The sequence below is a fragment of the Aedes albopictus genome, chromosome 3 (assembly GCF_035046485.1).
Source record: "Aedes albopictus strain Foshan chromosome 3, AalbF5, whole genome shotgun sequence".
In the NCBI taxonomy this organism is placed as follows: Eukaryota; Metazoa; Arthropoda; class Insecta; order Diptera; family Culicidae; genus Aedes; species Aedes albopictus.
The window spans coordinates 199988301-200012882 of record NC_085138.1 but is presented as its reverse complement, the minus strand read 5'-3'; the positions used below and the strand labels follow the sequence as shown (position 1 = coordinate 200012882).

Below are 24582 nucleotides of genomic sequence, written 5' to 3'. Positions count from 1 at the left end.
CGTTTCTATGATCGCGGGTTCCGGATTGTGTGAGATTCAGTAAAGTTCTAACAGTCCCACTAGTCACAATGGCGTCTGGGCAGTTAGGCGGGCTATAAATAAATAAATAAATTTAAGGTCGATGACTTCCGTCAGTTAGAAGTTATACTTAGAGGTGTGGTCAGCCGGTTGCCTACAGGCAACGGCGTAGCCATCTTTTTTCTTTTTTCTTGCTCACTCTCCTAAACAAACACGAGAAAGGGAGGGATGAGCATGGGCGAAACTACGGTTTTTTGCCAGGGGGTGCACAAAAACAAATATTCATTAGTTCATCCATTCATCATTCATCGCCCCATATCTGACAGCAATGTATCAAAATTCTAGGGGGTGCCTGGCAACCCCGGCACTCCCGGTAGTTTCGCCTATGGGGATGGAGAGAGGGGTCACCCTGCTCTTTCTCGTGTTTGTTTAGGAGAGTGAGCAAGAAAAAAGAAAACGCTGGCTACGTCGTTACCTACAGGGGGTAAGTACACAATCAAACGTAGAGACGGAATTGCTTACTATTCCAACACTCGGCATTTTTTGCGATTCATTCGAGGCATCCAATGAGTTTTATGGACACAGGGGCAGTCGGCCTTGTGCATACAGTACGGTAGCGATATCAGTCCGGATTATCGATAATTGAAGGTGCTCCAGTGGTACATACCAGCCTGCCAAAATCCCACCCGAGGCTAGCGGCAAGCCATAAATGATATTTTATCAACAACCGAAATCCTCCAGTGTACCGAACCCTGATATGGATCCTTGGTTAATGTTTGGACCAAATGGTGCCCCAGGACTGCCGCGCGATCCAGTTGGGCAGCTGCAAGTTGTTCCCACACAACTTCAGTTGATAGCGAGGCAAGTCATACCACACAACCTTGACCAGGCTTCAGAATTCATTGCAGGGCAGGGCGTTCTACGCTGTGAAGAGTCTGTAATTGCTTTCGGCGTGCGTACCACAGGTATTGAGGATATCTACATCGCAAGCCAATTATGGATTTGAAGCCTGTCAACAACGCCATTATTAGCTGTTCCATTCTCAAACGCAAAAATGACAACTTCTGGAAGAGAAGAAGACATGCAAACGAAACAAAACTACTTGAGCTTGAGCTTGATTGACCACCCATGGATGCTACTCCAGTATCGCCAGACCAGCTACACTTACACAAGGAACCAATGAGATATTTGTCGGTAACTGAACACTAAGCAGGCATCTTCTATTTTAGGCGACAACGGCGCCTGCCACATCAGGTTGCAGGTCAATGTGGGAAAGGGGAAGGAAGTGATGATTGCAATCATTTGTATCCACAGCAGACTGAATATACCTCTGCGTCTGCACAAATTCATGCTATTATCTGTTGGTGAGTGTTTGTGGGATATGATTGGCAGAGTTTGAGGGTTCACACATTGGTGTGGCCCTGTAGACAAGAGATTGTAACGCTTAGTCACCTTTTTGGAATTGGACATAGTTTTTTCAAGATTTTAGGTGTAAATTAAAAGTAATTATTTTCATTAAATATTAAAAAAAGGTTAACATCGTTGAATTTGAAATGCACGGCTAAATTAGGATAAAAGCTCTTCTTTGTACTAGAATATTTAAGTCACTTTATTATACAACTTTCTATAAAAGCTCAATGAAATAGGATAAAAGCTTTTAAAGTTATTTGTACTAAAAAATTAAGGTGAAACATAGATGGCCCAAAGGAGTCGAAAATATGAACTGTGGTTGACTCGTCTAAATTTTTAGTTTTGTATTAGTAAATGTCAAATTACATGATCAGTAAAATTTTACGTTCGATCAAGTTTCGTAGAATAGATTCAGCCATTACCAAATCTGATCGGCAAGTGAGCAGACAGTTAGTTTCGGTGATAGTGCTTTCAATTTTTTCAATCTAAGGTGCGTCCATCTTGGATAAGTTTAATTTGTTAAAAAAGGAACAGTTTTTAAATTTAGTGATCATTGCATGATACGTAAAGTGAAAACGGTTTCGTTAATTCATAACTTTTATTGTTTTTTTTGCGTTAGTTATTAAAAATAGTTCCGGATTTATTTTATCACTGGGAACGGAAACTCTGCTCATCTGTGCAGTTCTAAATCTGTACAAAAGGTAATTTTATAAAGTGAATTCATTTAATGTACAAAATTCTAATTGGTTTCGTCGTTGGGCATCAGCGTCCAACGGACGCTTTTTTGTACGGGCTTCAAGCCCGCAGCTACACACTCCGCCATTTTGAACATCCACACGACCACGTGGGACATTTCCGAGGACGCTCGCTCATCCAGGCCCGCCACAGAGCTGGCAGTCAAACGGGTGGAGAGGATTGTCTGGCCTGCCCGCATTCTGAGAGGAGTGATCGGGTAGCGTACTTGGACCTGCCGAAACCCTTCCCCGCACCTTTATTCCGGCCATCAGTGATTCGAGCTTCTTTTCCGAGCCGTCCCTCGAAGGAACGGGATCCCGCCGGCCCCGGCGGCAAACCCTTGCTCCGCCGCTGCGCTCGCCAAGAACATCGCACTCCGTCCGTGCACCCCTCGTCAGCTGACAGCATAAGTTAAACCCTGCGCAGGTATGTCCTCATAATCATGGCCATGAACACACTACACAACACACACTCTCACACTGGATGCTTAAAACGAAAAAATGAAATATTACATAAAAATGAATTCAAACTCAACATATTATGCTTCGTTCATTTCATGAGTACTGAGCCCTGTGGTAATGTAGTCCGCCCGGGTATCGTTACACTCTACGTTTCACTTTACGTTCGTTCCTTCGCTTTGATGCGTTCACCTCAGTTAATCGTTTCGCTATAGGGTAATTCGCCAATTGTTGAACACCACCCAAATGTTGAACAGTTTTTGAAAATGTTATTATCAATTTAACTTAAGTAATTTTCCATCAACGTAAACGTATGATCTAGATGCGTATACATGTGTGTCATGATATTGCTCCAATAAAGTTATAAAGTTAAACATATTTTACGTCAAAAATATCGATTGAAAGTTTTATACCGCTGATGACACGAATACTGCACAATTCTTAAGATTAATTTTAAGAAATTGCTGTTACGAAGTAAGCTTTGCTGGCAAAATGACCACAAATATCAAAGTCACACCATAGTTACAGTAACTGGAAGGATGTCCTTAACAGTTTGACATTGTTTAAAATCACATTTTCATTGTAATTTCATTTGAAAACATATTTTTCTTATCACGTTATCATTATGCAGCTAAGATCCAATTGTTGAACACTAGCATAACCTACGATGTTAGCATGACTGCCAGATATTTTTTTTCCACTTCACCTTTTTCAGGAGCGATCCACGGGTTTTCAAAATATTTCAGGGTCGTTCCAGGGATATTCTAGGGAGTTGACTGGGTCCCATGGGTTTCCAGGGGTATTTTAGGGGCTTTTGAAGGCATTCTTTTCTTCTGTCATTTTCGCTTCTAGTCAAATCTTTTCAGCCATTTTTTGCATTTGGTTCTGTTTAAAACGATTTTCAGTCCATAAAAGCTCTCTTCAAATGGAAAGCGATTCCTTGGGAACGTCCATAAATTACGTCACACTTTGATGGGGGGGAGAGGTGAGAGGAGTTCAGCAAAGTGTGACGACCCGTACAAAAAATCAGAGGTCCCATACAAAAAGTGTGACATAGGAGGAGGGGGATTAAAATGGACAGTTATTGCGTGACATATTTTATGAACGCTCCCTCATTTAAATGAATTGTCACTAAAATGACTAACTGGGCGCAAAACACGAAAAACCTGGAAAAAATTCCGCCAGAGTGAAAAAATGTTGGATGTCGGGTCAAAGTCGGATCAAATTTTATCAAATGTTGGACCACTGTTGGACCCACATCGGTTAACTGTTGAGTCTATGTTGGGTTTGGTGCCCAATATAAAAACTGGTGAATGATAGGTTTATGTCGGGTTATACGTCATCAATTACGAACAAAGCTTCAACCGTTCAACAATTAGCGAGAACCGTCCAACATTAGGATGAGCAAGCCTAAGGAAGCGTTCAACATTTGGGTTACAGACTTCCCATACAAATGTTCTATTTTCTCTTAGAAAATGGAATTTAAGGGAATACAAATCCAATGGGCAGTATAAGGAATTAGTAGATCTAGACGTTCACTGCATATTTTTCTACTAAAGTAGAATTATGCACGGAAAAACAAACGAAAACGAAAATGCCAGTACTAACCGTTCAACAATTGGCGAATTACCCTATACGATGGCGAACCACTCCCGCTATGTTGTAACTACCGATGGGACGCTCCACACGTCCTGTGGCATCGGCGTCCATACGCCCAGGCCAGCTCACCTTCAAATTACCTCAGGGTCGGCATTGACCAGGGGGAAACTTGAGCAACCCTACACTTACCTGCCAACTGAAATTTAGCGAACAAGGGAAAGGCCAAGCAGACTGGTAGGGAAATTAATCTCTCGCTTTTGGAAACCAAAGGGACCGAGTTGATTTTCTATTCTACTAATATATTGATATCTAGGGTGTGTGGGTTAGTATATACAGACATAATTTTCGTTTAATCGTTGGGGCCCATTGCGGTGATGTTGATGGAAAGGGGGAAGAGAAGATGATGACATACCTGCCGGAGCACGTGGTCGGCGTCAAAACGATGTTAGCCGGAGCGAGCGCCGAGACGGTGGCGCTTGGGGTGGAGGGATGGGTTCGGGACCGATGGTCGAATGCATCGCTGAGCACGTCGCGCCGCCTGGCGGCCGGATGTCTGTGGTGAATCACGAGATGTGCGCCGTTGGTCGAAGCGGGATGCTCCCAAACTTGGGTAGAGTGGTCCAAAGCTTGGTGGTGCGGTCTGCTTCGGAAAACTGGTCCGGGTGACGCCACGCCTAATTGCTTCGCGTGTTCTGGCTGGCCCCAAATTTAGTTCCGTGGGACGTCAAATGACACAGGGGCACTTAATTCACTCCGAAAATGACACACACTTTTTCATGCGGTAGGTCTTGGACCTAACGACCGTACCACTACCTAGTGAAGCACTTTGCTCGAGCTTCTCGTCCGCTTCCTATCCCGAAATCGACTGATCCAGATTCCACCTTCCCATTTTTCTCCTCAAAAGGCCTCTCCAGAAAACCTCCTCCTTTTCCTCTCTACCCCACCTCCCCCCTTCCGTTGATCCTTATTTCTTTATCATTCTTCATCCCGGATTCCGTGTTTAAACATATTAATTTTGTTCCCATTTCTAACCTTTTTGATTATCAGTCGGGGGACATACATTGGGAATTCAAAGCAGATTCGAATTCAATTTTATATTGGAGCAGGGGTTCCCAAATTATTATTATTTTTTTTACTAACAATACTAACAACTATTTTAACAATTTTTAATTTTACTAACATTTATCCTTACAGCGTTTTTTGTATTATTTTTACCAAAGACAAAACTACTAACAAATACAATAACAAAAAAAAAAAACATTTGCTTGGTTTCCCGTTGTTGCCGTTATTGTCGGTGTTTAAGCTGGTACCGAAATTCAAAGAAGTCTTACTAAACATTGCTGACACAGGTGAAGCAAACAGTATGGAAAAATATTCTTTTATGTATAAAAAGCAATGAATGATCCATGAAAAATTATCGAACGGTCCATTTATAATTTTTCCATATTATATAGAAGCAAACCAGAAAACCATAAAGCAGTCAATTGGATGAAAAAGTGTTGTATAGTCACTTCTTTTCGTAAAATTTAGTATTATTTTATGAACTGCTTCACGAAATGGCTGAAACGATCCATAGAATGATCCTTTAAAAAATACAGTGACCCATAAAAAATAGGAAAACGATCCATAAAAAATATGCAAACAACCCATAAAAAGTAGAAAATGATTCATAGAAAATAGGGATACGATCCATAAAATATAGAAAATAACCCATACAATTTTGGAAACGATCCATTCAACTTTTGAAATGATCCATAACATTTGAGAAATTTTCCATAAAGGTACATCGTCATAAAATTTATGTAGAAGTCGTCAGTGGTTTTAAGGGATCCAAATTTTATAGATCGTTTCCATTTTTTATGGATTATTTTCTATATTTTATGGATCGTATCCCTAGGTTCTAGGGCCCATATAGCCGAGGCGGTAAACGCACGGGTATTCAGCATGACCATGCTGAGGGTGACGGGTTCGATTCCCGGTCGGTCCAGGATCTTTTCGTAAAGGAAATTTCCTTGACTTCCTTGGGCATATAGAGTATCTTCGTTCCTGCCACACGATATACGCATGCAAAATGGTCATTGGCAGAGGAAGCTCTCAGTTAATAACTGTGGAAGTGCTCATAGAACACTAAGCTGAGAAGCAGGCTTTGTCCCAATGAGGACGTTACGCCAAGAAGAGAGAGAGAGAGATCCCTAGGTTCTATGAATTGTTTTTGACATTTAATGGATCATTTTATTTTGTTTTTTTTGGATCGTTTTCCTATTTTCTATGGATCATCTTCTATTTTTTAAGGAATCGTTTTCCATTTTTTACAGATCGTTCTATGGATCATTTCAGCCATTAAATGGAGCAGTTTGTGAAATTCTGATTTTTTTTTGCTAAATTTTAGTTTTTCATGGATCCAAATGATTCCGTTATGGTTTTCTGGTTTGCTTCTATGAAATATGAAAAAGTTATCAATGGATCATTTACAAATTTTTAATGGATCGTTTTGTATGTTTAATAGCGCGAACAGTTCTCAATAGCGACAGTCGATTGCACGACGCCATATTCGCACGGTATACTCTCAATTCACGGTACCTATCTATAGTGTCTATAGTTTCCCTCGGTCTTAATTTTCTGGCTTATTCCTAGTAGACCCACTCATCTTTATGGACGGAAGTCTAGAAGCGTTCGCTGATCTTTGACTATGTTTAGCTCTCCAAGAAAGGGTTGGTGGCTCCACAGAGGAAGCAATTTTTTTGGGAAAACTTCTACAAATGGGAGAGCATTCCCTATGCACACTGCTTTATAACAAATTACCACCGTCGGTTCAAAGGACACGAAAAAAAATAGAATATTTAGAGTAGGCAGAGTTGCAAAATAGGAATCCAGTGCAATCTACAAGCAATCTCCTCATATCGGCGACCGGGGAAAAATGCGCATGGGCAGCCGTATAAAATCGGTTTCGTACTTAACCTACGATTACAAATTTCCATTTATCTTACCTTGACGTCATTCACAGACTTTGCTCTCGATTCTCTGGTACCATCTTTGCTAGCTGCATTCCAATCACGAGACGATTCAGAATTCTTCAACGATTCCATGTGTCGAAACTTCGCATGCTGGATCATTGTGGGTGATCATGAATCTTGTCAACTGGTGTCGCTGAACCTAAATCGGCGGTGAACTTCAGACCCCTAACTTTTATCTCACTAGATATTCGGCTCGAGAAGCTTTAACACAGAAACAGACACTTTCTCTTATTGAGTTCTTGTGGAATTGTACAACCTCTAAAGGAGTTAGATGAACCCCTGAAGATTGTTCGAAAAAATTTGGTTCTTGAACCGTCAACTCGTGGAAATGCTGGATCATGGCGTATTCTTTTTCAGATATAGTAGATTCCTCATGAAACTATGTTCAATGAGACCTGCTTTTTGCAATCCCTTTTTACTAATCTTTCTTTTTAATCTAACTGATATCACTTTTTGTGTTCTCTGATACCTCTTGTTCTTCCTGCTTTCTAAAACTCCGCTCTTTATCATGAGACCCTCTTATGGCCCCTTTAGCCCCTCATTAGATTCGTTCCTGCCCCTTCAATCTGCCTGAGATCCCTTTTGCCCGTCACCTTTAGCTTACCATAGAAACCCTTTTAAACTAGATCAAACCTCCAGAAGCAACCCCTGTTCTTGCGAACAAAATTCTCCATTTTCATGTCAATTCATGCACCTCTCCAGCTCAGTACACAAATACGGATTCCAATATATGAGATCTCAAGTCTTCCATCAGACAACTTCCAGAAAAAAAAAACATTCCATCCGCCATTGCCCCATAAAGTTGAATTTTTTATCAAGCTGGTTGATGTATTGAGGGCAAAATGAAATGATCTATGATTTTACTCATAATTTCATTAAAGTTCACTGGAATATTTTAATTATTGTTGATCTTGGTGTTGCGAAAGCACCAAGCTTATAGTCAACTGCACCAAATGTATGATACACGAACGCTTACGTTAGATGTGCGCTGCGATATATGTTACATATCTCGAGCACGTTAACATATATTACCCTCTCCTAGTAACCTTCCGTCACAGCAGGAGCCAGTGTACAGCGAAACCGTAATCATCAACCCCGTACAACATCATCAGAGCCAGGAAAGTTTGCTCTGCCCGCGTCTCGTTTACGCATGCACTTGAATCGGTAAATATTTTCCCAGTGTGGAGCTCATGTTGAATTTGACAACATTCTCACTTTTTGTCCGATGCGCTTTGCTTCCATCGGATCAATAGACGAAGTGGTATCACATCATATGCAGCAACCGGTGAGTAAGCCAAATACTACACACACGCTTGGTGGCATTTCTGAATGGAGATTGCATGCTTGAAATAATAACATTAGAGCACATCCTGTGCATACAAAAGGACTTCTAATCGAGATGGTCATTGGTCCACAATTTTCAGCATCGATGATGATGATAAGATTCCCATCTTGGTTTAATACTGCGGAAGACATTCATACTGAATTGTAGTTCCCCTTCAGAAGAAGCTCATTCTCCTATTCAGGAGAGACATACGGTTGCCCAGAGATGAATAACAATGACGATTAGTTTTCAAAGGATTAACAAACTTGATGCAATGGTGCGTCTCTGAAGTGGTTTACTGAATTGCCACAGTGTGACAATAAGACAGAATAGATACTCCCATCGTGCTACCACTAACCTATGTAGATTGTTTCACTCCTTTAAGATAATGCTAATAAATTAAACAGTAAAACCTAAAGATCAATACCATCGAACATTTCACCAAGTTTCAATCTTGAATTTAAGTTTATTTTTGGCCTACCAGGTCCCAACGCATCACCTGTTCATCGACTTCAAAGCGGAATACGACAGTATCGACCGCACAGAGCTATGGAAAATCATGGACGAGAACAGCTTTCCCGGGAAGCTGACTAGACTGATAAGAGCAACGATGGACGGTGTGCAGGACAGCGTAAGGATTTCGGGTGAACTATCCAGTTCATTTGAATCTCGACGGGGACTACGACAAGGTGATGGACTTTCCTGCTTACTATTCAACATCGCCCTGGAAGGTGTTATGCGACGAGCCGGGATCAACAGCCGGGGTACGATCTTCACGAAATCCAGCCAATTTGTCTGTTTTGCGGATGACATGGATATTATCGCTAGAACATTTGGAACGGTGGCAGAACAGTACACCCACCTGAAACGTGAAGCAGCAAAGGTCGGACTGGTGGTGAATGCGGCTAAGACAAAGTACATGCTGGTAGGTGGGACTGAGCGAGACAGGTAGGTGGTAGAAGAATTCGTCTACCTCGGTTCCTTGCTAACGGCTGACAATAACGTGAGCCGTGAAATACGAAGGCGCATCATCAGTGGAAGTCGTGCCTACTATGGGCTCCAGAAGAAACTGCGATCAAAAAAGATTCACCCCCGCACCAAATGTACCATGTACAAGACATTAATAAGACCGGTGGTTCTCTACGGACACGAGACATGGACGATGCTCGAGGAGGACCTGCAAGCACTCGGAGTTTTCGAGCGACGGGTGCTAAGGACGATCTTCGGCGGCGTGCAGGGAATGGTGTGTGGCGGAGAAGAATGAACCACGAGCTCGCTGCACTGTACGGCGAACCCAGCATCCAGAAGGTGGCCAAAGCCGGAAGGATACAATGGGCAGGGCATGTTGCAAGAATGCCGGACAACAACCCTGCAAAGTTGGTGTTTACTAACCATCCGGTTGGTACAAGAAGGCGTGAAGCGCAGCGAGCACGATGGGCGGACCAGGTAGAGCGCGATCTGGCGAGTGTTGGACGTGACCGACGTTGGAGAGCTGCAGATGCAAATCGAGTATTATGGCGGCAAATTGTTGATTCAGTATTAGGGGTAGGCGGGGCAATATGGACACCCTAAGGTTTTTGCCAACTTTACCTGGCAAGATGTCATAAAAGTTTAGTTTTTTGATACATGTATCCTTTTAAAGTCTATTTAGCATCTATTGCATAAGAATGCTCACGAAGAAAAATGATTTATCAGCTTCAAAAAATGTTATGAAAAATGTTAGTTTTTCATGACCGTCTTCAAGCATACGGGGCAGAATGGACACCCCCATGGGGCAATATGGACACCATGAGACTTTTACGAATTTCGTACATTATTTACACCTATAAAGTCATTTCATTACAAAACAACTACAGGGGATGGCCAAAATGTTTGGAATAGGCAACTTTTCTTCTCTTACAAAAAAAGGTAAACATGCTATAACTTTTCATAGAGTGCATCAAAAAATCTCAAATTTTGACTGTTTGTTAACCTATCATATGTGCATCATTGGTACAAATTTCGGCTTGATTGATTAATCTTTCGAAAAGTTGGAACCGATCGGGAAAAACACCATTTTTTAGACTACTCATTTTTGAGCTGTCATATCTCGGAAACCACTGAACCCAATTAAATGAAATTTTGAACGTACATTAACAATATACAAGTGCTTCATAAACTATTAAAACATAGGTACTTTTTGAACGTTGAAACAATTTATCATGGATTGACCCTTTTTGGATTTTTCTCGAAAAAATCTAATTTTTTTACGTCAATGTTGATAAATTTTAGTGTTAATGTCCAAAGATTTTCCACTTCTGTTCTCAAGTTATCTTTAATCAGATATATTAGAGCCTATTTAGATTAAAGGAAGAACACATTTAGTAATTTTTGTGTGGAATTGTAAATTTGACTTATTTTCCTCTATATGGATAAAAATTTCAACCCGGTATAACTTAATTCGCCGTGAGAAAATATTACATTTTAAAACATTGTAACAAGTATCAATATATTGTTGATAAACGTTAAAAAATTCATTCAATTCGGTTCACTGGTTTCCGAGATATGACAGCTCAAAAATGAGTTGTTTAAAAAATAGTGTTTTACCCGAACGCTTCTAACTTCGCGAAAAACTATTCAATCGAGCCCAAATTTGTACCAATGATGCAAATATAACAGGTTGACAAACAGTCAAAATTTGAGATCTTTTGATGCACTCTATGAAAAGTTACAGCATGTTGATTTTTTTTGTGGGAGAAAAAAAGTTGCCTATCCCAAACATTTTGGCCACCCCCGGTATTATGGATGAATAATACGCCTAAGTAGTTCATTTTTGTTCAGTTAATTTAAATTCAGGCTGTTTTGGATAAAGCTTTGTTTTTGTTGGCATGTACAGCTGTGCCTAGAACAACTATTTTCCACTGCTGTCGTTTTTTGACCGATTTGTTTCAGCCTATGTCTACTACAGTGAACATTTAACCGAAAATATACAGAAATCGAAGGATTTGATTGGTTTGTGATTTAGGTTATATTTTTCCCTTTGCCGCTTCTTTCAAAAAGGTGAGTGTCCATTTTGCCCCGGTAGCAGAAGATATTTCCAAACTTGATTTTAGATATAATAAAGAAGAAAATATAAACATGTTAAGCATGTAGATACAGCAAAACTACTTGCATGTGTTCTAGAAATATCAGGTTTTAATCGACCTGCAATAAATTAATCACTAAATCTTATTTTAGATGGTGTGAAAATTATAATTTACATGCACAAAAAACGGGGGACGCAACTTTTTTGTGTAAAATCAAGTATAATTTTAATTTCGAATGTTTCTTTTCTGAAACTACGTTTTAGACAAATGGACTATATTCTCCATTCATTAAAAGTTCAAAAAAGTTCGCATATTTCAAAATATTGAGGGTGTCCATTCTGCCCCGGGTGTCCATATTGCCCCGCCTACCCCTATCATGAATTTGATGTTAACTAAATAAATGAATGAAACAATGACTGTTATGCGAGTGGGGGCAGTGAATATACTAAAAAATAAATGTTACCTTAAAATACGAATTTTCGATAGAGGGCTGGGAGGATCTAGTCAAATATATCAATCAACTCAGTTCGACCAATTCAGATGATGTCTGTATGTGTGTGAATGTGTGTAAGGACTGTTCATTTTATAAAGAGGACAACTTTGCAAGGCTATAAAAAGAAAACGCGTAGTTAAATTTGAGCAGCCTTGGTTAGTTGTTCAGTACATTATATTAGCATATAATAACCATAAATAAATTGGGTTAAAAGTATTGAACTCCATAGAAATGTGGCAAAGTGTTTCGAGAGATCAATTTTTCAATTCCCAAAAACTAAAGATAAACACAAAATTTCTGTAAAACATCGGTGTATCGTTTTTAATTGCATAAAAGTGTTTGCCATGCTGCAGCAGTTTGAGTGATACATATTCTGGCAAAATATAAACCTAATCGAAATAATGGTTGTTGAGATATTAAAGTTACAAGTTGGACTCGATTTTCAGAATAAAATTTATTTGTTAAACAAAAATGTATAAAAATATTAAATTTTGAATCTTTTCAATGGATCTAGTCGAAAGTACTAATAATGTAATTTCAAATGCAGAAAACCGCTTCTTGATAGCATTGTTGGCTTGATTACTGTGCTTCATGGCAGTTACCGGAGATAAAACCGCTTCGTTCTATGAAGGTTCTTCTAAACAACGATGTACTCTATTGCAAATACAACTTAACAATGATGTCGAAAATAAAAATTAACATGTAGTTATTTTCAAATAAGGTATATAATCACATAGGGTCAGACCTTGCTGAAAATAAATAATAATACGCTTCTCTAAAATCAAAAACTTGCATTTATGGAGCGAAAAGTATGCAATTTTTCATTATGGCCATCATTAAGTATTAAATTTATGATGAAGAATGTACTTTAAAGCATATTTTTCTTCGGTATCATTTAGAATGCGATTCTCTCCTACTCCTATACTGGACAAATTTTGAACTGATTCCGTAGTGTTATTGCATCACTGGACTTAAATAAGTATTTTTTATCAATTTCATTGATAACAAGGCATCTCACTATATCAAGCTGTATAATGCTTGGTTCATTATTACTGACCAACTATTAAACTCTACCTTTAGAAGAATAGTATTAGATCCCAACACATTGAAAAGTTCATGAAAATTTTAAAGTTATGTATGTGGAAAGTTGTGTAGAATTTTGAGAAATGGGGTTTTATTGAGTTTTAACGAAAACCGCTTCAGTTCCATAACTAAGGACAATTTGTATAATGTTATATTTTTCCTACACTGTAGAATAGCTATGAAAATTTATGCAAAAAACCGATAATGCTTTTATTGAAAAATAAAAAAGATATCACACAAATAAGGTGTCCTCTTTATAAAATGAACAGTCCTTATGAATGTGTACAAAAAAGGCCATTCAAGTTCAAGCATTATTTAACGATGTTAGTATGAATCGAATGGAAATTTTCCTCATTGTTGTCCTCATTGGAGAAAGTGGACAAATATGAAATCTGAAACTCAAACCCTATAGCCAATTATTTTAAATTTAGTTCGTGGTTTTCAAATTTTGCTCCGATGACCAAAAACTAGTGACCAGATTCAGAACTACTGACAAAATTTCAAGATGGTGGACAAGATCCAATATGGCAGCTATTTTATGAAGTTGAAACCCTATAACATCGATTTTTTAGGGATAAAATATGCAGATTCCAAAAATGATGACCTGAAAATCCAAGATGGCAGATTAGAATTCAATACACCCTTGGTAAATAGTACCTGAATGGTAAAAAAATAAATAGTTAAAGTGGGCCTCGTTGTCGTTTCGTAAGCCTCGCAATTGGCACCAGTCATCTTTTTCAGTCAAGCTTTTCGTCAAACACGAAATCCTTCACTGGACCACTGGGTGTATCGTATACTGTCCGTTTCATGTTTGTGATTGATCAGTTTGTGCAAGTTCTGGTTGAAGACGGTGTAACGGTGTAGCGTCTTTTAATATTCCCTATAAATTAATCATAGCATGTTTCTTTCTCACAAGCAGCTATCATATTGCGAGAGTCACGGAGATCGAGTAGTTTGAGAATCGGGGCAAAACATTTCCTCTTGGGCGTCTGTTCAACAAGGAGGTGCGGCTCAAACAGCTTCTGTTCTGACATTCAGCAACTGAGTAAGAAATGCTGCATCACACCCAGCTAGATCCAAGGTGGTAGTCCCATCAGCGTGGTCGTCCCGTATTGGTTGGGAAGCTAAACAGAACTAGCACGATGGCCCTCCGAAACAGGATCGTTGACGTAGGCCTAATAAGCCACCTTGTAAGCCACCCGTAAAAATCCCCATTACGAATGACATAATACGACTCGATACAATCGACAAAGACCCACGCGACGAAATAAGGACTACGATTGGAAACTTGGAACATGGAACTGCAAGTCACTTGGTTCCACAGGATGTGACAGGATAATCTACGACGAAATAAATCCCCGCAACTTCGACTTCGTAGAGTTGCAGGAACTTTGTTCGACTAGACAAAAAAATGTGGAAAAGCGGGCATCGAGCGGCTACCTTCTACAAAAGCTGTGGCACCACCAATGAACTGGAAACAGGATTTATAGTGTTGGGCAAGATGCGACTTTGCACTTCATTCTCACAACGTAGAAGTGGCTCAAGACTACGCGCAGCAGTTAGCAATGGCCCTACCAACTGAAGAGCAGCTTGGCGCAGCTACACTTGTAGATGACTGGATGGATATTCGATCCGCCATAGGTATGTAATACCTTGGCTGCAGCACTAGGCTCTGCGACTCCACATAAATGACTGGTACAACGGCGAATGAGAACACTGGAAAAAACGAGAAAAATGCAGCATGGGCGAGAATGCTGTAACAACGTACGAGAGCGAATGAGGCACGTTATAGACAGGCGCGGAAGAGGCAGAACTCAGTCTTCTGGAGGAAGAAGCGCCAACAGGAAGAACGAGATCGCGAAGCGATGGAAGAGCTTGGGCTTCGTGGGCGTGCGGTTAGCGGCGTCAGTCGTTTAGGCGTATTGTAAGTGCCACGGAGTGAGGGTTCGATTCTCGCTCCAGTCGGAGGAAACTTTTTGTCAAACAAAAAATCTTTCAAGTCAAGTCCACTGGGTGTTCCGTGTTGTCCGTTGCCTAATGTTAGTGATTGTTCAGTCTGTAGTGTCTTTTTTTTACCGCGCTAAGGACACACGAAAGTTCTACGAGAAGCTGAACCACTCGCGCAGAGGCTTTTTGCTACACGCCGATATGTGCCGAGACAATCACAGGAATCTTCTCACGAGCGAGCGTGAGGTGGTTGAGATCTAGGAGTACGTGCGCAGGACAAAAGACTTCCGACACCTAAACTTGAAAAGATTGAGTAGGAGGTAGGGCGGTTGGAAAACAACAAAGTCGCAGGGGCAGATAACTTCCTAGCGAGCTTCTTAAATATGGTGGAGAAGAACTGGTGAGAGAATGTCTGGGAAATTACCAAGATTTGGATGGAAGGTATCTACAAAAAGAGCGTCAAGTTGAATTGCGGGAACTATCGCGCGATCACACTACTGAGCGCTGCCTACAAGATGCTATCCCAAACTTTATGCCACCGTCTATCACCGATTGCAAAAGAGTTCGTAGGGCAATATCAGACTAGGTTCATGGGTGATCGCGCTAACGATATCCGGCTAATCTGATACGATTGATCAAGGCGACGATGGATTGAGTGATGTGCGTATTTCTAGTATCAGGGACACTCTTGAGTCACTTCGAATCTCGCAGAGGGTTACGGCTAGGTGATGGTCTCTCGTGCTTGCTGTTGAGGGTATAATAAGGAGAGCGCAGATAAACACAAGTGGAACGATTTTCATGAAGTCGGTTCAGCTGCTTGATTTCACTGATGGTATTGATAATATAGCTCGAAAATTTGAGACGATGGGGGAAACATAAATCCGACTAAAGAATGGAGCAAGGACAATCGGATTAGTCATTAATGTGTCGAAGACAAAGTACATGACGAAATCGAGGCGGTTAAAGGATTCGTGTACTTGGGCTCATGGGGTATTGTATGTGTGTTTAACTTAATTTCAAAGATAACTCTCAAAACATTGTTTACACTCGCACGTTTCTTCTCTTATGTATTTTGCTTTTACCAGAGCAAACGAATAGGTATATCTGAGAACATTTGGAACATAATCATTCCCTAATGTGCATATAAAACAATTTATAATTTCAGCCCCCAACATTGTATATATCCTGTATTGTATGCTCATATGTCCCGTTTTTATCTTGTTACTTTATGGTCAGCCTCGTATAACCAAGCTGAGGGCGACAAGTTTGATTCCCGGTCGGTCCAGGAACTCTTCGTAATGTAAATTCCCTGGACTTCCTTGTTATAGAGTATCTTCGTGCCTGTCATACGATTTACACAAGCAAACTTGTCATTGGTAGAGGAAGCTCTCAGTTAATAACTGTGGAATCACTCAGGGAAGAGTAAGCTGACCTTCATGGGGACGTCACAGCAAGAAGAAGATGAAGAAAATGAAGAAGAATAAGAATGAGAAGGATGAAGAAGAAGCAGGAAAAGAAAAGTAGATTTGTCTTAAAAAGTAGACTTTCTTTAAAATATTTTTTTCAAAGCAAACAAGTAAGCTCTTCTTGAACTCTATATGGAATTGATAATCCCAGTTGGAAGTTGAAACCTTTCGCAAGCCAGGTTGAACTAATCCGACAAAATCTTGTTTGCAAACTACACGAACCAAAATATGAGTGATTTATTATCAACATAAACCAAAAGTCTCATCCCCACCAAGTGCCAGTTGAGCACATTAAAAGCATAGCAACGTCGTCCGTTTGGTGGAAGATCGTCCAATTTTATGAAGCTGGCGGAAGCTCCAAGCACTATTCGTATGTACTGACCCGCACACACAATGCGAGCGAGATAGCAGGATAGGAGTAACGGATAGTGCCAGCTCTGCCATAGCGAACGAGACGCGGGTAGAGCTCTTCGTTTCCGCGGTGGTTGTGACTCAGTCGTAAAAAGTTAGTAGCCTGCTGCTATGCCGTCCCATGCTGTTGGTGTCATGAGGGAGGGTTATCATATTTATCGTTATCGCGCGCAGGGCAAACGGCAGCGTAACCAAAAAAGGTGAACCTCAGAACTCCGGAGGATGCTACTGTGTTAAACCGTCCCATGAATGTGGAACTAGCTGGCTGGATGGTTAGTTGGGTTTCACCTTGTTTGTCGTCGGAAATTTCTTGGGCGGCGAGATTTCGGTGACACGATTCCATAACGCGTGGAACATGAGCCGATTTTTTTTAAAGAGTTTGTTTTTGATTCGTTTGTATGCAAACTATTATTTTTTAGCCCTTTCGCTACATAATAAACTTGGAAGCATATGTAATTTGCATGAAAAGAAACTTGTAAGGTGGGTTAACTGACAAGAAAATAAGCATTCAGTTTCACGATGGAAAGATATCATACGGTGTATCAATTTAAATGTATAATGAAAACTTTGACAAGAAAAGTTTGCAATGAGTAGTAGGTAGAATACGTTTGAACTCCATGCTGAGAAGGTTTTGTGTCAGTCTCTATGATATGTCTCATAGAAGAAAAGGTAAGAGTAATGTGAACTTCATGTGTTTTGTTCACGTTCAAGCTCACACATTCATTTCATTTTCGTTTATTTAGTATTACATCAAATTCAAGATAAAAGTGAATCAACAATATTTCTCCATAATACACGGTTCGTGGCTGCCGCTCTCCATCCTCGGTCGCGCCCGATGCTCGCCAAGTCACGCTCCACCTGGTCCGCCCATCGTGCTCTCTGCGCTCCACGCCTTCTTGTGCCAACCGGATCAGTTGCGAACACCAGCTTTGCAGGGTTGTTGTCCGGCATTCTTGCAACATGCCCTGCCCACCGTATCCTTCCGGCTTTGGCCACCTTCTGGATGCTGGGTTTGCCGTAAAGTGCAACGAGCTCGTGGTTCATTCTTCTCCGCCACACACCGTTCTCCTGCACACCGCCGAAGATCGTCCTTAGCACACGTCGCTCGAAAACTCCGAGTGCTTGCAGGTCCTCCTCGAGCATGGTCCATGTCTCGTGCCCGTAGAGGATTACCGGTCTTATTAGCGTTTGGTACATGGTGCAATTGGTGCGTGGGTGAATCCTTTTCGACCGCAGTTTCTTCTGGAGCCCGTAGTAGGCCCGACTTCCGCTGATGATGCGCCTCCGAATTTTACGGCTCACGTTGTTGTCAGCCGTCAGTAAGGATCCGAGGTAGACGAATTCCTCCACCACCTCGAAAGTATCCCCGTCTATCGTAACATTACTACCCAGACGGATCCGGTCGTGTTCGGTTCCGCCTACCAGCATGTACTTTGTTTTTGAGGCATTCACCACCAGTCCGACCTTTGCTGCTTCGCGTTTCAGGCGGGTGTACAGCTCTGCCACCGTTCCAAATGTTCTGGCAATAATGTCCATGTCGTCCGCAAAGCACACAAATTGTCCGGATTTTGTGAAAATCGTTCCCCGGCTGTTGAGCCCGGCTCGTCGCATCACACCTTCCAGAGCGATATTGAAGAGTAGGCATGAGAGTCCATCACCTTGTCGCAGTCCCCGGCGAGATTCGAATGAACTAGATAGTTCACCCGAAACCCTTACGCAGTTTTGCACACCGTCCATCGTTGCTTTAATCAGTCTAGTCAGCTTCTCAGGAAAGCCGTTTTCGTCCATGATTCTCCATAGCTCTGTGCGGTCGATACTGTCGTATGCCGCTTTGAAGTCGATGAACAGGTGATGCGTTGGGACCTGGTATTCACGGCATTTCTGGAGGATTTGTCGTACGGTAAAGATCTGGTCCGTTGTCGACCGGCCGTCGATGAAGTCGGCTTAATAACTTCCCACGAACTCATTTGTTTTAGGTGACAGACGACGGAAGATGATCTGGGATAGCACTATGTAGGTAGCATTCAAAATAGTGATCGCCCAGAAGTTCTCACATTCCAAATGGCCGCGCACACATCTTGTAAATAAATCTTCTTTCATTTTCAAGAAGAAGCTGGGATTCGAGTAACATAAGGTAACATTGAGTTACCAATCTGTTGCCTATATATCAGCTCGCGGTAAAACTGGAGTAGCAACTATAAGCGAAATTTAAATAAAGCTTGGTCTAATGAAGCACATTTTGGTTAGGGCCTGTCCATAAACTACGTAGACTCTTAGGGGGGGACGGGGGGGTCTGACGAAAGTCTACGCTCCATACAAATTTCGATAATTTTGTATGGACGAAAGTCTACGAGGGGGGAGGGGGGGTTCTGAGATGGCCAAAAATGAGTTTACGTAGTTTATGGACAGCGCCTTAATATGTGTGCCGACTATGAGCTCCAAGATGATTATTTTTGGTGAGTTCCCATTACACTGCACTACTTTCTATAATAATTTCCACATAAGGCCGTTACAAATATTTATTTCACTTTCTGTCCCACTATCCTTTGGCTGGTCGAGGGGGGGGGATAAAAATAATAAATCATTTAATCTGAAAAATATTTAAAACTCATCGGATTTGTTAAAGATATTTTAGCAAAACCCGAAATTTTGATAAATATTTTTTATCTGCCCCCTCAAAATGCAAAATCCAGCCAAAAATTTTTGAAGGGGGGGGGGAGACAAAAAGTGAAAAATAAATTTGTATCAGCCTAACCGATTATAAAAAACTTCATATAGCCTTCGATGTGCCGGAAAACTTTGTCGAAAATGGACAAATCATCAGATGATTGTGGCAAAAAATATTAACTTCACACCGTCTGGTGGTGCTTAACATTTTACATGTAAAGGAATAATAATAACAATAAAATCTACACACTTAATTTGGAATACCGTATTCGGTAAATTTTTGACGAAAATAGAACAGCTGTATACAGCTATACTGCAATGTTTACCTTTTGCAACAGGTTTTGACAGTTGGTGTACTGAACCTCAGTAAAATCGATTACCGAAGCTACCGAAATAGTTCTGCTGTTCTATTTTCGTCAAAAAAGTGCTGAACAAGCAATTCAGGATTGAGTGTGTAGCAAATTGTGCGTGCAATGTCTAGGATATAGCTTTTTTTCACAAACTTCTGATTACTTTCTGGTCTTCGACAAGGGTTTTCGTGATATCAGTGGCTATTAGAAATTCTATGAGTAATTGACTTCCCTCCCTTAATCCGACCCTGCATATTCCGTAATGAATGGTTGTAGAGCCCTGAACTCCGTAAAATAACCGTAATCTTGGATTTCTTTAATAAAATATTTTGACTCCAGAGATCTTAACTCTTTTACGGCGAACGTCGTTTCTTCTGTTATGTTTTGTCAGCATGAATATTTGCAGCATATTAGTGATAAATTGATCAGGCCCACGTGCAGTCTAATATATTTGAAGGTAACCAAATTGTATCAAAAATTGTACCAAAAATTGTTTCTTTCATTCTGGCAAAAACGTATGCTCAACATATAATTCTTATTATTTTAGTATTTTTTTTTCTCAATTCTTCTTCAATTGAAGTTAAATAATTTCGGCAAACACCCTAGGTTGCCTTAAAACTGGAAGAAGAAAAAAAGCTTCACTTACATTTCCAATTTTCTATCATCTGCTTTCGTTACTTTTCATCCGAGAAATGGTTGCCTGGGTCGGGTGGGCGCTTAGTCTAACTCATGAATAATACACCGCACCAGAAAGTTAATATTTACAGGATTCAGACACGCCCCGCGCCACCACCACAACTCCAAATGGAAGCGAAAATTTTGAATGCTGATTCGCACGCCTGGGAAATGACGGAGCGACAGCAATAAATAGCTTCTGTCTGGTAGGGCACAGCGAACTGACTGGGGGAAAACAACCGTGGGTCAATATTTTTCACAACTCACAGGTCAATAGACCACAGCAATAACGAACGTTTGAACTGTGTCGTGGGAGCAGTTGTTTATATTAGTTTTGAAAACTCAATAAATGAACAATTTGTTGCTGATGGTTGAAGGTTCGGGCTGCTTCATGCGGTCATTAGATTAGGGTCAAACTTTTGTCGGCAGGTGCTGGTGATGAAGCTATGGCAGCTACCTACCATCCGTGGCTGATTTGGGTTTGTCACTCATGTGGGTGCACGCAAAGGAAAATTATGAGCCTCATCAGACAGCATCCTGGCAAGGGTGTGATCACGTAGGCATAATTCAAGTATCTCCTCCACGTATTGCTATCGGATTTTTCTCTATATCACATATGTGGTGTTTTATTCGAGTCACGTCACACGCACGCTGACTGGGATTTGGAAAAGGTTTTGGAATGTATTATTTGCTCTACCTGGGTGCTCATTGATTTATACGGCCATTGATGACTTCAATCCTGATAGTAATTTTATCTTGTTCCTCTTATTACCTCAATTTTGGAGATAAACCAATAGTGTTCGAATTCAGGTTTATCTTCCGGTAATATACCGTATTTTGATGCAGTTTCAAACATGATACGTTCTGTCGAAATTCTGCAAAGTGACGTAAGCGACATTGATAATTTTTGCCCATTTTTTGGTTATTATGCATAAAACTCTTGTTCATTCTCTAAGTTTCTTTCCATAGATGATAGATTACGGCTAGATGTTGCATTCTAATACAGCAGGCATACCACAGTATTATTTTTACACCAGATATTATATATAATATACCAAACAATATCGACATTTTGAATGGCGCTTACGTTACTTTGCAGAATTACGGCAGCGTTGTTCAGGATAAAATTTGACATCAAATTTTATTTTCGTTTTGCGTTATTTATTATTACAATACAAAGGACGGTTCCAGGTTGGTATTTTTTAGAAATGACCGTATGATTACACAAAAATCAGAACCAATCGGTGTCGGTGTCAGTGGCACCGTGATAATATATATAATTTAGCCTGGTACACGGTTTATATGGAAAAATACAAAAAATGGAAAAACTCAAACTCCTGTATACTTTTTAAGTTTCACTTTGGTCCCATATCAACTGTGCAAAATTTCAGATCGATCGGAAAAACTATATTTTAGCGCCCGCCATTCTTAGTTTTTCATATGATTTACTATGGGGAAATTTTACTCCTGCAAAGAAAAATCGCTAGGGGTCACCCTAAGATCCCTAAAAATAAATCGATGAATGATTTCTGTAGAAAATTCTCTAGGAATCAGACCTCCGAAGACAGCAAACCGATACGACGTTCGTGAAAAAAGTTATTAGGCCTCACCCGATCGATAAAATGACGAGATTTTATTATTTATTGTTATTCCTTGCATGTTAATCAGTGTTGGCATGTCATTCGGTATTCAGTCAATAAGTTTTTCCACATGCCTTAGATCGCTTTGCGGTCTTCAAAGGGTTTGTTCCTCGTAAAATTTCCAACATAAATCATTCATCGATATATTTTCAGGGGTTAAGGGGCAACCTGTGGCGATTTTTCTTTGAAAAAGTGATTTTCCCCATAGTAAATCGTATGAAAACTTAAAACGGCTGGCGCTTAAATATAGTTTCTCTGATCGAGCTGGAATTTTGCACAGTTGATATGGGACTAAAATGGAACCTAAAAAGTGTGCAGGAGTAAAAAGTCTTTTTGTGTCCCACATTAATATATATATATATATATCATTGCTATTAAAATTGCTTCCGCGACAACCGTCAGATGCGAAGATGATTTTGGCCTCTAGTAGCAATACACACCGAACTAACAATCCTTCCCTTCCTCGAGAGCCGAAGCTACTCCCAATCTCAGTTTGTAAGTTCCTTATGAATTTGTATTGTTTAGGTTAACCCTCCTTTGGCATTAGGGTCATTTTTGACCCAAACCGCACACTACGTCAGCGAGCTGCTGCCAACGTGATGTGAAAGGAAGGTTGACAGAAAAGGAACAGCAACTACGATTTCTATATACGCAAACTCATGATAATTTTACAAAAACAAAATCACTTTAGAAAAGCTTTCATTACTTGTAACGATGTGCTATTTGTCACCTCACTTCACGACTCCTTGTCTTTGTCACATTCTTGAGAAATTCTAAGCAAATAAAATACGGAGAATCAAATCAATTAACACCAACGCGTCACTGTTCGAAATGTGTCCTTCAATGTTTCGTTTGGTATGCAACATCAAACAAAGACAAGGAATATCTCGTTGGCAGCGTTTTTTTTTCTGATGACGAAAAACGCCATTCATTAACGGCGTAGTAGCTGAACTGTGACTCGGTTTTCCGGAAAGTGTTTGCGTTGAAGTGCTTTTCCATTTTTCACTCCCACCAAAGCAATAAGTGGTGGGAATTTCCTTTCGTTTGTTATTTACATCATTGTTTTTCATCCGCTGAAGCAATCACGGCTACTTTGGGCAAAAGCGAATAAGTAAGTAGCTTGTTTCGACTGTTTCTGTTTTTGTGAGAAGTGTACTTTAGTATGTACTTGGAGCATTATTTTTGAGAAATGGTTCGAGGAAAAGTACGAAGTTTACTTTAAATAATATGGTTCAAGATTTGATGTTTGAATGTTAAGATTTATTGGTTTTGAAATGGTCAAATGCATCCTTAATTTCCCTCAACGTAGGAGTCACGTCACCCCCCTGCAACGGTCTACTGAAGCACATGTTAAAAAAAACGTTTGGAACCATATGCATTGTACCGTCAAGTCGCCATTCACCGTTGGCTTTCGAATATTTTTTCATTATTTCCATATTACATGGTATGATGGAATGGTATGACAATTTCACTTTAACTTCACCATTATCGAAGCAAGTTTACCAAGAAAGTACGATTCCATTTATTTAGAGTCATCGGTCGTCGATCAGTTCGGACGCGTTTTTAATTGCTCCCGCACCTCGCGCGTGCTTCGTTTTTATTTTAATTTTAAAAATTAAGAGGAGCATTCAATTTCAACGTGGCGAAACATTGAACCCCTACTCAGCTGATCGGAATATTGTACAACGAACCTGTGAATCGATTGTGCGATATTTGCCAGAAAACCGTTCGCCAGAAAACCATTCGCCAGAATGCCAAACGCCAGAAAACCATTTGCCAGAATGTACCATTTGCCAGAATACTATTTGCCCGAAAGTACCATTTACCAGAATGTACCAATCCCCAGAATTTAATATTAAATATTAAATTCTGGGGATTGGTACATTCTGGCAAATGGTACTTTCGGGCAAATAGAAATTTTCTCCATTTTCTAAGAATTAATTTAAACTAAAGATGTAATTGTGAGAATTTGGTGGATATATTTCAGTCCATTAACATAAAAAATGTCATCAGTTTCAATCTTTTACACTAATTCAATATGTTTACTGCTAGGATGATCTCTGCTGGAAATGATTCACTGGTAGTTATTGAGCAAAAAGAAAATCTATGAAGAGAAATCCATCATTGCAGATACGCCTGTATGATACTTTGATTGATTTGTCTTTATTAAAGAGTCTTTAAGCCCAATGATACATATTGCCCATTTTACTGGCATTTTACCAGGCTA

The 24582-nt window shown here is 40.3% G+C and overlaps 1 long non-coding RNA gene across 1 annotated transcript; it reads left to right on the top strand.

Moving 5' to 3' along the window:
* Positions 1-1709: 1709 nt before the first annotated feature.
* On the top strand, positions 1710-2631 carry LOC115261180 (uncharacterized). The gene is made up of 3 exons (XR_003894811.2): positions 1710-1918; positions 2048-2129; positions 2195-2631. It is a non-coding gene; the product is annotated as an uncharacterized LOC115261180 (long non-coding RNA).
* Positions 2632-24582: the final 21951 nt, after the last annotated feature.